Here is a 17,329-nt window from a genome sequence, read left to right as displayed (position 1 = left end):
AATATTGATTGAAAAGTTTACTTGGTTGCCAGGTAAACTTTTTCATCAAGCTCTAAATGAACTATTAACCACTGAGCTTTCACCGGAGCTGCTGGAATCCTTGGCATCCGGCTTGCCACCCACAGATCACAAGTAATTTGTGTCAAAAAGGAGCATATTTTAGGAGAGCTTGAGTGGAACTAGCAGTGATGTGTCTGGCATTTTGTGATCCTGCCATTGGCTAAACCCTATGACAATGTATCAAAAGTTTAATCACATTAAAGTGGAAAGCAGAAAATGTCAGAAAATACTGAGACTGCTTAACTGACGAATGGCAGACAGCTGGGGAAAGGAAAAGGGATTTCACTTTTCAGTGATTTACCATCACTGCATGAACAATAAATCCTCATAGAACTTGCCCTCATCACCTGTATTAAATCCGATGTACAGAGAACATGAGTGCTGCAGACAAACCTGATATCAGAATGGAGACTCTGGTCATTCGTTTTCTTTCTTCAACCAAACTGACTTCTGAGAAGCCAAGTTGAGTGCAAAGGCAGCACCTATTGCAAGAAAATACCTGTGCTATAAAATTCCCAAAGAAGAATTATATTTCCTGCTCTTCTCCTGATCAAATTATGCCACACAGAAAAGCAATAGGAATTGAGAGTGAAAAAGCTAAGAGGGACTTTGAACTCATTCTCATACATGAATGCATTTTGAAAATACATGCTTTTTGATTCAGCTCAATGCAGTTGAAAGGCAATATAATAAATGCTTTCCACAGTGTATTTACAACTGTCTTCTATGCATTGCAGGGTACTTGCTGTTGGGGTTGGATAGTAAGAAAATTGTTGCACTCAGATCCAGCTGGTGTCTTCTCTCCAGTTGTCTTCAGCATAGCCTGCTTCTGGTCCACAGCCTTCTGAAGAGCCTATTAATTTACCTGCTCTGAAATCTAAAGGGAGAAGTAGCGCTGTAGCAAAGGGACAGTAATCTCGGGAACCAATTGCCATTGAGGAGGTTTTGTTCAGATTTGTTATTGACGTCACATCATTTCTTGTAAAATTTGTCAATGATACAAAGTTTAACAAATACATATGATCAAACCTTATCATCTTGAATATGAGTGAAGTGAACTCAGGATATGTTAACCAAGAAACATCAACTAGGACTAGAGAAATAATATTGAGTTTATTCTGGAATTGATTTAGTAATTTGTGAAAAAAGGAATAATTAGAAGAGGCTCAGAAAGAACCATAAAATTTTACTGATGTTTAGGAAAAATGAGTTATAGACAAATAGTTCTGCATCTTGATCTCTACATCTCATATGTGAGAAGATTATAAGGAAGTAACTACTCTCAAAGTGAAAAAAATGGATGAATGGATGAGCTGAAAGCTGAAATTAGAGACACTAGACACAAAACACCTACCTTTTCAACTGAAAAGCTTATTTTAGGAAGAAGAAGATTTCCCTGACTTGAAATCCTTAAAATAAGATTGGAATTTTTTAAAATATATTTTGTATTTCAAACAGACACTATAGGCTCAGTGAAGAAATTATTAAGTCATATCACCTGTGTTATTAGATGAAAATAGAGGATCGTCATAGTTTGTTCTTGTTTTACTATATCTACCTGCATGAAATTATTGGTCAATCAGTTGGGCTGGGTTTTTGCCAGCTGATCCAGCTCCGTTCACACTCAGGGACTCAGACTCATGCTGCTAGCTGTCAAGCTGGTTACATATCCTGCCTTTCTGAATCATAGATTTTGGCAAATTCTCTGTGTTTTGGTTTCCAAGGAAAGAACATCTAGAAGTATGCCTTGTATAAGGGACCACTATGTGTGCGGGTGGCGTGTAGTGTGCAATAACGGGGAAACAGCAGTCCAGAGAAAGCTGTGGCAACAGGTTTAGCCCCAACCAGGCAAAGTGGGTTTTCCTTCCAAAAGGGAGAAAAGGAGCATATGGTGAGAACTGACACAAAGAAATTATACTCAGTCCTCAGCCTTGAGGGCAAACAGAGGACTTACTGGAAAACCAGCTTGACCACCAGCTCTCCCTAGGGAGAATCAGGCTCTTACAGCCCTAGCCTGACATACACTTGGTCTCTGCCTGTTTTTTTATTTTGTCACAGTCCTGGCTGAACACAGTTCCTTAGTTATTCTAAAGTGGTAAATTAGTAAAAGATTATTTCTACTTTTCATCCTCAGTTATGAAAAAAAATAAGAGAGAGGAAAAAAACAAAAAAGAAACCCCACCAAGAGAACATCATCTATAAACCTAAGTCTTTGAAATATTCCATAATAAATCGTGGTAAAGGCTACAGTGTCACTACTTGGCCTACTCTCTGTTCCACTTCTGTGGCCCAAAAATCTGGAGATATTGGACTCTTCCTATGAAAGCTCAAAGACTTTTCTCAGCTCTGGGGCTAGCAACAGACTGCTGGATGAGCACCTGAAAAAGGAAGTTCCAGCTTATTGAAATCTACTTCTAATGTGTGCTTGAGTGATTCCTGGAAAAGCAGAAAGATGAGTGCATTAATGCTTTGGCAAGCCTGAGACTCGTAAGGCAGATGTTAGCCTCACACCTCCAACCATTTGAATAATACATATTGTACGATGTCCAATTTGGCTACCCTCGGCCTCTCGTCCAAGCTGCTGCGGCTGCTCGCTCAGTGCTAATGGCACAGCTTGAAACCAGAGGGTGCTCGCGAAAGGAAGGCAGCGTGCCTGCATCAGCACCTCTTTGGGCGACGGTTTGGGGGTGAATTTGGGAGTCAGAGCACACTGGTTCTTTGAGGATACTGAAAAGGGGCTTGTTCCTGCTACCGCTTGTTCCTGCAACATCTGCCACTAATTTGGAGGAAAGTATTTTCCTGAGTCCTAAATAAGAGACATTCAAAAGCAAACAAACCAGACCCCTCTGAAACCGGGGAAGGTTGGCTATATTCAATTACTCACACAACAAAATAGACTTAAAATGACCATTCCTACTAAATTCTTTGCTTATATATAACCTTCCTCAAAGACAGAAAAGAATGATGTATTGCATCCTGAAGGGGCAAAAATATCATATCTTCATATCACTGTTTGGATTAAGAAATAATAATTGCTGCTAGAAATCTCACTGAAAAAAATGATATAAGGGGTCAGGAGCCGAATAACATGAGAAAAGGTATAAGAATCTGGCACGGAGACTGATTACGCTGGGAATTTCCAAGGTCACAAAGTTTTAACATCGCCGTGAAGGGAAGATGTAGTTCGTTACCTGACTGCTTTACAAATTCAGCCCCCTGAATACAGTTTCATCTGGCAGCTGCTGCTCCTAGCAGAAGTATGAATTAATGTGGAGAGCACCTGTTACAGCGCTGGTGCCTTATGCAGCATCAGCAGAGAATCTAAAACTAAAGACTCAAATCTCTCCTGTCTAATTTAGGACGTAAATGTTTTGTTTTTCCATTGCTTTAATTGCCATGGCCTATTTTTCCTAGGGAAACATAGTGGAAAAAAATAATTGTTAAATACAGTATAATTCACCCTTTTCTGAGATAAATATTCGTGGCAACAATAAGAGAAATGTGCAGGTGACAGAAGAATCACAGAATCACAGAATCGGTAAGGTTGGAAGGGACCTCTGGAGATCATCTAGTCCAACCTCTAGTCCAAGCTCAGCAGGGTCACCTAGAGCATGGTAGACAGGGTTGCATCCACGCGGGCCTTGAAGATCTCCACAGAAGGAGACTCCACCACCTCTCTGGACAACCTGCTCCAGTGCTCTGTCACTCTCACAGGGAAGAAATCCCCCCTCACGGTCAGGCGGAACTTCCTGTGCTTCAGTTTCTGCCCCTTGTCCTGTCACATGGGACAGGAAACTGAAAAACATCAGTCATTCCCTTTAAAAGCTACAGAAGCTGATGCAGGATAGGGCAGAAATCTGTCTCTCTCTCGAGTCTTGGTCCTGCGCTTTGCCCACAGGAGTGACTAGGTCGGAGAAGAAATTCCGGAGCCGTAATATTACATGAGGCTCATGAATGTGTCCTCAGGAATGAAACCCTGTGAGTGATCCAGCAAATTTCCTCATGGAAAATGCTCAGTAATTTGACCTCCTTTTGAGTAGATAGTTCATCATTAGGTGGACAACAAGATGCATCCAGGGATATATAGAACTGTCACTCCTCATCATCTATACGCTGCTGAAAAACTAGGATGGTAAATATGCAGAAAGATGAAAAGGTGCAGAAAAATTATGGGCCAAGGTTTTAACTGGTGCAAAGTAATACAAATTTTGGGGGACTAGAGGTGTAACGCTGACTCACACTTGCTCTAGACATGTTTTCACTATGAATTTAATTTTCTTCTTACACACACTTCAGCACTATAGCTGTAGGCAACTTATGAGCAGTGTGACAGATAGCTTATCAGAATAAGAAAGAACTGATCCCAATACTTGCAATAAATATTCAGATAAGTTACTCATTGGGAGCAGAATAAAGATATTTTAATTTCTTCTTCTCAGGAATATATATCCCATTGTTAGAAACAGTTGAAAACAACATCCTTTCCATATAGATTAAGCATTTAATCCTGTAAAAGATAAACTGATAAAATTTAGGCTTTAAGATGAAAAACAATTAAGAATATCCTTAAGAAGAACAATATTTTTTTATGACTTGGTGATAAATTTCATTTGTATCTGGTTTGGGTTTTTTTTATACTCTTTTCTTAAGGGATTCACAATCTGTTCTGCTGACTTTTATCCTGTTACAGAGAAATGACATTTATTATCTCACCAATAAAATGTGAGATGATTCTTTATTATTGGCCATGAATAAATTTGGAATGGAAATTAGAAGTTTCCTAACGACCACAGCTGTAATGTCCTAAAGAGCTTTCCAGCAGGACAGGTGAAAATAAAAAGCTTTCTTGAATCTCAAAATGGATATTGATAATTGCAGTGAAAAGATTAGATGTTATGACTAGGACTTGTTGTTATGACTCTTGATAGCGTCAAGAGCAGTGTTGGTGATCCAAGAGGTTTCTTTTAGGTCTCTGTTCTACTACAGTCATCTAACACATTTTGTTTATATGTGCTTATAAACATTTTATTTATATATGTTTGAGTTGTCTAGATTTTAAGAGCAATTGCTTTCCTCACTTTTCTTTAAATATTCCTTGATCAAACAAATGAGAGAAAAAAAAAACATTTCTGAGCAGTTTTGATCTCTTTATTAAGAGATTTGCATCTTTTGCAATTTTAATAAAAGGAGGTAATACCTTTTTGAGTCTTTACAAAGAATGTTTAATAACTTGACCACATTTTCTTTATTTATAGAGATGATTTAGTTACTCTTTTCCCCATAAATATGAGTTCTATCAAATCAGTACCTATTTGTATCTCTATCTTACTATTTTTTCCGTACAATTTACTGGGGAAGTAAAATGTATTTCAGTGAAGAGCTACAAAGAGCTACAAAATGGGATGCGAGTGTATATACATTTTCTAGGCACATAGTTTTATATATTTTTCTGGCAATTTTTTAGTGTTTCCTATTATCTCAGGAGATAATTTGAATTTTTATCTCCTGGACAAATGTACAGTGCAACCACTTGAAGTAACTCAGACATTTTACAAGTGATTAAGAGGTCACTAGGTAGGTATATTTAAATGTGTTGATTCTAATCCTTCATGCTGCTGAAAACTGAAGAATTTAGTGAAATTTAGTTATTATTTACTATTTGCTAGATTCAATATATTATTGCACTAACATTAAACATTTTATCCCCTCTAGATCAGGTATAGGAAACAGTTGACTCTTTAAAGTGGTACATACACCCATGAGGGAATGATAGAAAAAAATAGTTTTCTGTCCATCTCCATAACTAAGGAGACACCAGCTGTCTCTACAATATTTTATATAGAAATTTGTTCAACTTTTAATTAAAAGCTTCCAACCGTAGAAAAAGCCTGAAAGCACTTTAGGTGATAGTCTCCTGTGTCCCTGTCCCCACTGATAGAATATTTTGCTAAATGTCCAACATTAATCTTCTGTAATTTTAGCCATTGCTTCTTTTCCTGTCTGTGGTAGATACAGAAAATAATTTATTCCCTACCTAATTTTCAGGGACATTTTTATCCACTGAGGATTTCTCCCATTTCCTTAGACTAAATATACTCATTTCCTTAATTCTTTTCTCACAGGTAATGAATTATGAATTTCGGATCACTCTTGTTATTCTTATTTCTTATTTTTCAAGGCAATTCTTTACTTTAATTGTGGTACCTCAAGCTAGACACAAAATTCTGGCTGCTCTGTGGAACAGAAGATTCATATCATATGTCTCATACGTCTTAAAGATACCACTTCTGCTTATACACCTCTAGACAGTGTTTATTTGTTTTTGTTTTTGTTTTTTTTTCCATGCTATTACAGACTTCTAGGTTTCTGAGGAAACTGTTTTTTCTTTTTTCTTTTTTTTTTTATTAAGGTTTGTAGCAAGGGTAGCTATATAGCACGTCTCATAATTTGTTTTTTTTTTACCTTTTGACTGTTCTTTAAATTTTTTTCCACATTTTTCATACTCCTAATACTGTTTCCAGCACAGGAAAAACATGTCATTCTCACACACTGTAGCTTTATTTTTATTTTTTATTCTTCTTCATCCCTATGTTTCAAAAAATAAATAAAAAAATAAATTCTCCCTGAAAGCCCAGACTGTGTGCTCTTTGCTTCTAGAATCTATAACATGGAGACTCCAGAGTTCAGCAGTCACAAGCAAAGATAAGGCCTTGACTGTTGAAAGTAAAATAAGAAAATTAGAACAATTAACGTGTCCGATCAATCATTTTCCCAATATTTCACTGTTTTTGGCAGTTCAAGCTGTGATTTCTATGAAAATTGGCTTTTCTAAGGAGAACTGAATTCTTTACTCCCTAGTTTCTATTTCCATGGCAGAATCCTTTGCAATTATATGTAATTTTCGAAATGGAGTTCAGAAGAGAATCGGGTATTCTCTCTGAATCCCAGGAGCTGGAAAGCAGGCAAATTCCACCTTGTCACTGCAAGGAGTCACCAAGAGCTGCAGAAACATTAAAATGACCTAGGGATATAAAAACGTGTGCAACAAGTTTATTATAAAGTAACCGTGAACACATTCATAAATTCAGCTGCGTATTTTAGGATATTTTTAGCGCAAATTTTCAGCAATCCGGTATTCAAAGTCTGTCTCCTGTTTCGAGGCACGGTTCTGCCGTTGTCACTGCCACCCACGTATCCCTGACTGCGTTATTGTATAAAAATGTCATTTCTCCCCAGGGCGGCTGCTGTGCGAACACAGGACGCGGCAGAACGGCTGAGCTCGAGCTCGGGAACTTGTCGGCAGGAAAGAAAGCTGCTTATAGGTGAAGAGGAGACGGTTCCAAATTTCACATATACAACAGAAATAACTTTTTAATAACAAATTTTGATAGCTATATCTATATTAAAATACTTTCATTTGAAGCAGTTTAGAGCCTCTTCCTCAGATTCAGAGTAGCTACCTAAAATGATGCAGCCAAGTAAAAATTTTAGCTTTTCCATTGAGTGATGCCTTTAAACAAGTGTTAAGAAGTCATTTACCAATAAGTATCTTTCCCCTCAAAAATCATGTCTTTCAACATATCATGGAAACTAGCAAAATTTTTTAATAAATTCAGCCTGTGGAGGGAGGAATTTTCAGAGAATCAAAACCTAAATAGAGAAGCTTGTTATTTATATCTGTGAGACAGATATTGTATTTGTATAAGCTGTTTAAATAATGGAAACTGTTTCTACTTTTTTTTCCATTTTCACAGTAAAATAAGATGTCCAAATCTTGAAACCTTCCATGCCTCAGACATCCTGTCCTCCAAAATCTTGACCCAGAAGATGGAGACGTAGAATTTGGAATTTAATTCTCATTGCTGGTAATGATTTCTGAGACATAGAAAAATCATACTCCCAACACTATACTTGGTCTGAAGGATTAACTAGAGGAAAAATAGCGAGAAAGTTTTTTTTAATCAAAAAAAAAAAAAAAAAAAAGATCTAAATGAAATATATTTAGACAAAGAGATGGGATGAGTAAAAGTACTTTTCAGGCCAATTTAATGATGACACCTCCTATATATTTCCATATGTGGAATATTACAAACTCTGCTGTGAAAAACAAGACTGCATGAAGAACTGCATAGATCATGTTGAAGAAGTTTATGAAATTAGGGCTGTGGTCTTGTTTCTTCCACAGGTATGGAGACACTTGACCTGATAGAGACTGTGTCGACTGAGACAAGAAGTGAACAAAATTGTATATCCAGCTCTCAACTTCTACCTTCCAGTCCTCTGCCACCAGCTTTCTAAAGACCTCCTCCTCATTTACTATACCCTGTCGTTCAAACATCAGCCAACACAGAGGCTTTAGAAGTTTAATTAGCAGAATATTTAATAACTTGGGAGGGTGCAAATTAATTTAGTCACACATTTACCCTTAGAGATGTTAGACTTTTAAGTGGAATAGTCCCAATATTATCTTTAATCAAAGAGATATAATTACATTTATCATTATTTTGGACAAATCCATGTAATGTTGAAATTGGGAAAAGTGCTAGGAAATATCGAAAACAAGCATCACAAACCGAGTATTGACTTGTCTGTCTTCACAAAGTAGTTTTATTTCTTCCCCTTAGGCATAATAATCTGACATTTGCTGTTTTTATTAGCACTCTCTGTACTAAAAAGATATGCAGAATGTGTAATATAGATGAACTCTACTCCATTAAGCAATTTCTCAGGTCAGCTTCTAGAGCAAATTTAGGTAGCCCCTTTCGCATTCCAAAATTTATTCTGATTTCAGTCACATGTAGACTATGGTCCTTAATTTGATTCTTTTTTCTATCTTTCAATTACATTATATTTCAGTCTTTTTGATTCATTCATGCCTCTTTTTCTTTTCTTTCTTTCTTTCTTTTTTTTTTTTTTTTTTTTTTTTTTTTTTAATTCCACAGCTGATAAAAGACAGTGTCTACCATCACATCTACCATCACATATATGCATCCACTATTTCTTCTGGCTCATCTGCATTTGATAAATATATGTGTGTATGGAAGGTAGCAAGTTTATCTGCTTGAGAAGCAGAATAAGAAGCTGATCCACACAGAAACAACAGTATAATGTTTTCAAATGTTACCATAAATGAGATCTTACATATGAGATTATTTCTCCTGATTTCAATAATATGGATATGTTTCCAAGACTTACACATAGACTTAAAATGAAGAAGAAATAAATGTTTCATTTTACTAGCCATTGTGCAGGCTATTGGTCTCATAATTTGGTGAGACGTCAGTCTCTCTATCTCAAAGCTTACTCAGTTTTATCCAAGAGCTCTGATGCTCATGTGAACATTTGCAAGCTAGGGCATTTGTGAGAACTGGTGAAAAACAATGGACTAAACAATCTGATGCAGTAACTATATGACAATCAATGAAATCACAGAAGAAGAAAGGAAATTTGCCACAGCAGGCTTTCAGGGGCACAGTGTCAAAGGAAAGTAAGGCACACGTAGCAATCCAGCACCAGGTTTACAAAGTGGTTGCTTCACTCTTCAACTATTTGAAGAGATTTTATGTTCAAAGGCACTTGTCTTTGAGAAGATGAGAAATGTGAAGAAACAGGCACCACTTAGGCTCAAGCAAATACTCTGCAAACAATTGATTTGAGTGCTCAATTTTACCTTGCTAATTCTTTACAATGTCTAACATTCTTAAATGCAGGTGGAGAAGGGCATAGCAAAACCTACCTTGAGGATGATTCATGCCACAGAGGGCAGGCATGTTACCATCTAGCTCCACTTAACACAAAAATGGTACCTGCATGGGATTTATGTGATATAGATGACTTCTGCTAACTTTTTGCTTAGAGGATAATGCGATCTAATGATGGCAATTGGCAGGTAACTCATGCAGAGAAAAGTAGGAACATAGGGAAAAAACTTTCTTTATCAGAATGTAAACTAGAAACCTTTCCATAATTTTTATGATATTACTAATGCCTAGAGGACATGTTGTTCTAGACACTTATCTCAGCTAACTTTATCCATCTAAAAGTTAGATCTCTATTCTGAGAGAACTACTCCAGTTTCCTCTATAGCCAGTAGAAGAGAGGCAGCTCTAGAGGATGATGGATTTGAGACATGCTTCTAATATAGGTAGAAAAAATTACCTGTTAGAAGTACCTCTTTTATAATTCATTGAGTGATTAGCTAAGTGGCCATACAAGCGACTTCCTTATTCTATATTTGTTGCTAAATGAAACAGGATCAGCAATCATTCTCTTGCTGTGAGGCCAATTGGCACAACTGGTCATATCTATGCTATATAGCATTTGGCACTGTGTTTGCTCCAGACTCCCTGTAGTGCCTCTTTGGGGTCATAAAGAAATATATTATTTTGCATGTTTTTTTTTCCTTTTTTTTCAGTTCAGTGTCACACACAACATGATGACTGTATAGAAACCTCTCACAGTGGTGTTTTCACACCATCAAGCTGAAAGCGTGCGTTACAGACCCTTGGGCATGGCAGATGGTGGTGTTCGAGGGTACACATCCTGATACAAGGCTGTTAGATGACCACGTAGGGCATAAAGAGCCAAACCTGGTGCATTCTTGTCCAAATGGCCTACTGGGACTTGTCTCTGGTGCGTGCTAACCTCTAAACTACATCTAACCATTGTTTGAGAAAACGTTAGTTGGCACAGGACAACCATTTCAGGTTGAGTATGGTCCAAAGCCTGAGCCTATGGCTTGGTCCTGTTTTATTTACCAATATAGATGCAGCCTCAGATGGCTGAATTTAAGTGGGAACGAGCAATTCAGACTCATAATAACAACAGTTAAGTGCATAATTGCTCACCAGCCATACCCAAAAATGAAAAGCAAACACTCACATTCCTTTTTCTGTATTTATTCCTGGAGAAATGTAGAAGAAAACTGCATCAATGTTCACTTACATCAGTGTAAAAGCTTAAAGATTTAAATTGATTTTCAACTTTAACGTGCAATTTGAAAATCTTTTAAAACTTGTTACTTAAAATTTTTAACAAATTTTGAATGAAACAGAAGATTTTTTTAACTAGTTGTCTTCTGTTTCTTTAAACAGAAATGTTTATTAAATTGTATTCAAACTCAGACTGCCATGGGTGAAATTCAATTACCGTGGAAGAGTTTGATTTCATTTCCCAAGCATATAACTTTTGTACGAATTTTAACTCCTTGAGGTATCTGAGCAATCTACATGGCAGATAAAACACAAGACTTATGGGAGTGCTATGGTATTTAAGAAGACAAGTGGGATTACCCCACAGCCACCTTCTATGGCTTTAAACGCCTTTGTTTAGGCAACAGATTTGCACACTTGGTGTCCGTAGTACAGATGTCTCCAGTTTTACTGGTAGTCCATGTTGGCAGCACACATCATAAAGATCTAGAGGCAATGAATTGAATACAGGGACAGTTTGTCTGACCAAATGTAGGCATCTGCTTGAGATGACTCACACATTAAGCTTTTCCAGCTTTGCTGAACTAGCTCCCCACTGAGTTTGGGATCCCAGGTGACTGTCTTGGTTACTGACAGACTATAGAGATACATTTTGCCACATAGACTTACCCTCACTCACTTATCAAATTGCGGATGTGGGCTGGAAGCAAAAAATGTATAAACAAGGTGATAAAGTCACTTGTTTGACCCACAATTTTGACGCAGAAAGTTGACAAGGTCATGATTTCCTTCAATTCCTGCTTGATTGTGACCAGTTCTGATAACACAGCATTTTGACCCATGTTCCTTTCATTTCTGAAGATGCTCGTTGTTCCCCTGAGTCACCACGGAGCTAGACTCTCTTTATGCATGAGCTGTATTATTATAGAAAGCATCTAATGACTCATTCTCTGTAGGGTGAGAGAAAATTTTCAGTGTCACACTTGCAATACTCACCTCTTACTTAATGAAATGTCTTTAAAGCAAATTTACTCAGGGGAAATGTATACAGATGACCCGACTCAGAAAGAAACTTCCCCTAGCTCATTTTGGTCTTGCCAAACTCGCTGGAGTCAACTTAAGAAGCGTGAAGAAATTTGCAGGCAGTGTTGGATACCAGGGATCTCAGCTATTAGAAGGGCTTGAAATTGATTCTGAGTTTGTTTGGAGCCTTTACACTTAATCCCAACTCTTGGGCAAGGTGATGGGATGGTAATGACAAATATCAAGAAAGCAATTCAGATGTTGTTGCTTTGGGCCTTTTGTTGGCTTACTTTTTAAGTATTATTAGGTGGTTTGATTATCATCAGGCCACTTGGGGCCTCAAGTAATTAAGAAAAATGCATCTACTAATGTTTCAGTCCTGTTGAGCTTTCCTCAGAGGTGTGGTTTCCTCACCGTGTTTGTTGCTACATCTCATATACAGAAAAGTAATCAATCTCAAAATGTTTCCTTACTGTTTTCCCTTGGTGGTAACAGAAAAAAGCACTTATGCTGTTTAAGATGATACTGATGCAGATGATCCAGAGGTTATCAATGCTTCTTTTTTCCTAAGTCCACAGTTTTTAATAGCAGGAGTGTTTTTTTTCCCAATTTGCTCCAAATCTGAGCAGCAATAAACAGAGCTCTGTTTACTAACATAAAGCATTTTATTTCTTCATGGTGTCATGAATACAAAACAAACACAGAACATTACACAACTGGTGACACTTAAAAGTAAGTCAATTATGCAGGTTTAATATATTATACACATAGCATCTGTACATGCTACAGCACTGGAGTGAAGAGCACTTAAATAATTAAGTTAATGGGAAAGTACTGGGTATTTAAAGTGCACAAAGGCAAGTAAATGGCGAAAGGGTTGTGAAACACAAGAGACTGACATTTGGTAACAAAGCTATGGTCCACTTAGCTCACAAGTAGATGGTTCATGAGACCTTTCCCATCCAAGTCTTGCATTCTGGAATTGCTTTGAGGTCTTTTTATGGATTTGATTATGATTTTACACTACAGTGGCATTGTCCCTGGCTTACACTAGAGCCAAGGACAATAAGAGACACAAAGGCAATTTGGGATGAAAGGGAAATAACTTACATTCACTACAGAGCAGTAAGAACGGAGATGGAGAGAAAAAAAAGAAAGAAAGAAAGAAAGAAAGAAAGAAATTAGTAGGTCCATATTGTAGTTCTGACCATAAAACTGTGAGTATGTATGTTTCTGCTAAGATAGCCATCAATAAAGTAGTTAATAGTGTTGCTACAGAACTGTACATTTCTGTTCTGCAAAGTAAATAAGAGAACATACTGCCTTCTTGCACGAGCAGACCCCTTCCTTCCATGAGGCCAAAGTCCTATCTTCTAATTGCAGGGTCAAACATAAATGTACCTGTCATACCGCCTTCCGTCCTAACAGACTCATGCTGCTCTACAAACATCAAGGTAAAATTTATGTGTAGTCAGACAGCTGGCATGAGGCCTGCACACCACTTATACTCTGCTTAAGTCTTCACGACCCTCTTCCTGAGCAATATGTACAGCATTAGGGCCCTTTTGCAGGGGAAGAACCTTCTCTACAGGGACATTATGTGTTTTGCCTGTATGTTAGTCAGGAGAATAAATAGCGAAGTGGGTTATTCAAGGGTTATTTGAAAAAGAAAAAAAAAAGGGGAAAAAAAAATCATAATTCCAAGTCTTCGAGGAAAATAGTTAAGATTTGAAAACAAGAAAGTGAAGCCCACTTTATCTATTCCCCCTTCTTTTTCCACAGCGTATAAGAAGACAGACCTCTACACTAATAGATTTTTGTAATTTTTCCTTCCATCTTTCTAATAATCCTAGGATGGATTTCACTTGGACTTGATTGAGTCCATTTAAGCACTTTACTACTAGTTCCTTATTAATCTGATCCCCTGAGACACTCATAAAATGACTGTCTCTTAAGGAGACTGTATCATCCTTTAATGAGAAAAGAAATTAAGTATATCACAGCTATGTCAGGATCCTTTGTTATTTGACTTACAGCCTTCCTCCAATTTAGATTACTTTAGATAAAGAATCCAGCTTTTACAGTAACCGCTGTCATAACCTTGCTCAGATATGTGGTTGTTCTTCCTTTTATGCTAACACAAATGCCATTTAAATAAATATTCAATAGCCTAGAGAAAAACACTATCACTTATTTAACAGAATAGAAAAATATACATACAAGGCTGATTAAACATAGTGCTCTGTTTTTTTCCTCTGCTGAAATGTCTTTAGTTTCCGTGAAACTTTGTGAAACAGAATGTGCGGTAAAAATGGAAAGACACAATATGCTCTATAGCATCCTTTAGAAATAAAAAGTAATAAAGACAGGGGCAACTGCAGTTCATGTCCATTCATGTTGACAGAAAATATATGCTAACTGGTTTCTTCTTTCAGAAGGCTCATTTGATCCAGAGCTACCTCCTCTGACTGGAAAAACAGTGGAGGAAAACTAATCAGAGGACGGCAGTGATTACGTTTCGTACAAGGCACTGCTGAGGGATCTAAAATGAGATGTGCACAAACATCCAGTACTAGGCCTGACTGTGTGGCTCTGCAAATCAGGCCAGCCGCAGTGGAATAATGCAGAATATCTGGGGAACTTCTTCCGTTTATTTTATTTTTTTTTTCCTTGAGTGCCTATAAAAGAACCATAAGGAATTTAGCTGCCACAGAACATATGATAAGGCAATATAAAGATTTCACTTATCTAAGCTCAAGTGACCTGAGGGAAGTTGTTTAGGTCACTTCAGGGAGTGCCAAGAAAGCCATTGGCTCAGACTGCATGCCTACCATCACATGTGTTACAGAGCTAAAAACATTTTACTTCATTCAGAGCATGTCTCAAAGTCCTCTGAAGTCAGCAGGCAGATTTCAAAAGACTCTAGGTCAGGCTCTAAGGCTGTAGTTAGATGGTAAATTAAACATTCTTGGTACTGCTCTGGCTGAAGCTCAATTGTCATGGAGCAATCCGTGTCTGTCCTGCTAAACTGTCTTATGCTCCAGAACTGGGTTCTTTTATCCAAACCATTTATTGAGAATAGTCCCTAGACTGTGCTGAGTGCTGAACTGTGGCCAGGAATTATTTGGGACATTGATAGTTAATCCAGGCCAAGCTATGACAAGGGCAGCTCTATAGCAAAACCAAACTGAGGACTAACAAATCAAATAGACCTCAAACTGAAACAAAATAAAGATGATGATTAACTTCAGTGCTAAGGCACATTCTCTGCACTGTCTCTAAATACAGTTGTAGCTTTACTACATATGTGTGAAGGAGCCTGAGTCTTCTTTGGGAGTGAGTTAGAAGATGTACCCAAAATCAGAGAATTTTGACAGAGTCTGATTTTCCTGCAGAACATAATTTAAATAACGCATGTATATTTGTATTAATGAATTGGGCATGACTGCAGTTTCAGGAGAAAAAAAACAAGGCAGAGAATTTACTAATGGGTTGATAGGAGATCTCGTTTACTTTGTCAGTCTGTATGAACATCAGTAGGGTACGAACACTGAATGATGTCATTTGAACCTGAATCCTGCTTGTTACTGAGCTTCAGCTACACCAGAATAAATGATAGATGGGCATGGTGGGTGGTTCATTCTCCTTCATTGTGTCCCCCCTAGTCACCCAGAAGAATAAAAGAAACTTTGTTCATCCTCATTTTGACTGTAATTTCAAGAATTCAAAAAGAGAATCAGTACCATTCATCACTCCATTGGCATGGATTGGGGGACAACGGATTTGTCTGCAGTTAAGAAAAAACATCATGTTGGTGTTCTTTATTCTATCTGACAGCTATCTGACAACACCAACTGATAAACATTATTTCAAAGACTCTTCCCTCATTTACTATATAAGAAGATCTTTCTAATTTCTTATATTTTGCTTTCCATTGCTCCTGATGCACTGGGTCTCATGGTCCCAGTCATTCTCTTTCAACACATTTCCCTCTTGCTTTGTGGTCTGCATAGAGAAGCATCTCATGACATTAATGGCTCCACCAGTAGAGTACGATCTCAAAAGCAAACTGAGGCCTAACAAATCAATAGATTTGCTAAGACAAAATACAAATATTGGACTATTTTCTCATCATAAGATAAATCTGCATTCCCAGAGAATGTGGCAGTACACCGACTTATTCAATATCAAGTATCTGAAACATGAAGAATTTGCTTCATATTATTCTGGAACAACTTGTGCACATGCTATGCCCAGGAATATAATGAACTAAAAAGGATGAAGTTTTTCTCCAGTCATCTTAGTGGTGGATGTGTTTAGCTGTGGGCCTGTGAAGAAATTTATTTGGACATATAAATGGCCAAGGTATCATCTGGTTAACTCTTAGATCCAGAGCTGAGGAGTGCAAAATTAGACATTCTGAAGTATTATGAAGTACATTTTCCCCTTTAAAATAATACTCTTACTCAATCACCTAGCTCTCTCTTTCTCTTTTTTAGAATGCAACATATATGGGCTTTGACTATTAAAATTTCTCTCCAGAAACACCAGTAGATTGTCATGGAAGATGTGTGAATACTAAGATAGTAAATCAATCTAAAAAAGAAGCCTCAAGAAAAAGCCCACTGCCACCACCACCAAGAAATAAAACACTAATGCTCTCAAAAGTATCTGTGCCTGCCAAATGTGATTTTAGCTAAAGTAGTTTCAAACTAAGATGGACCTACTTGGTGTGATACCATCTGTTGAATTTCATTTGCTTGTCTGCTAGTAAAGATTAAGTGGCAACTTCACATAACTTAAAAAGAAACAATCAAATAGGAAAACAACTCTTCCATTTCAATCATGATAAGGATCCCGTGGGATCTTCTTGCACTTTGAGACATTTCACAGATGATTTCACACATGGGAAGACAAGTACTTAACTTTTGATGTAGCCATTCTTCACACAGATTTTAATACTGGAAGAAAAATAATTGCTATTTCATTTACTTTCCCCTCACCCCCCCCTTTAGGGAAGGAGGAACAATTGGAACCTATAATCAAGTTTGAAAAATAATAGAATAAAACTCACAATAATTGGGCATTTTTTTTTCTTCCTACTTCTTGTATCTTGTATCCTCAATTAGACTAGAGGAAAAAAAATCTACTTCTGCTGCCAGTCTGACCTTTCTTTTCTTTTTTTTTCCCCTCACAATTATTTATGAATTTCAGATGATGATACTTTTCATTAATGGGATTTTCAATGTACTTAGTTAAAAGGTGATTCATGACAGAAAGAACAATGATAGTTGCAGTATAAAGTCAGTAATAAC

The sequence above is a fragment of the Rhea pennata genome, chromosome 2 (assembly GCF_028389875.1).
Source record: "Rhea pennata isolate bPtePen1 chromosome 2, bPtePen1.pri, whole genome shotgun sequence".
In the NCBI taxonomy this organism is placed as follows: Eukaryota; Metazoa; Chordata; class Aves; order Rheiformes; family Rheidae; genus Rhea; species Rhea pennata.
This window is presented reverse-complemented; position numbering follows the sequence as displayed.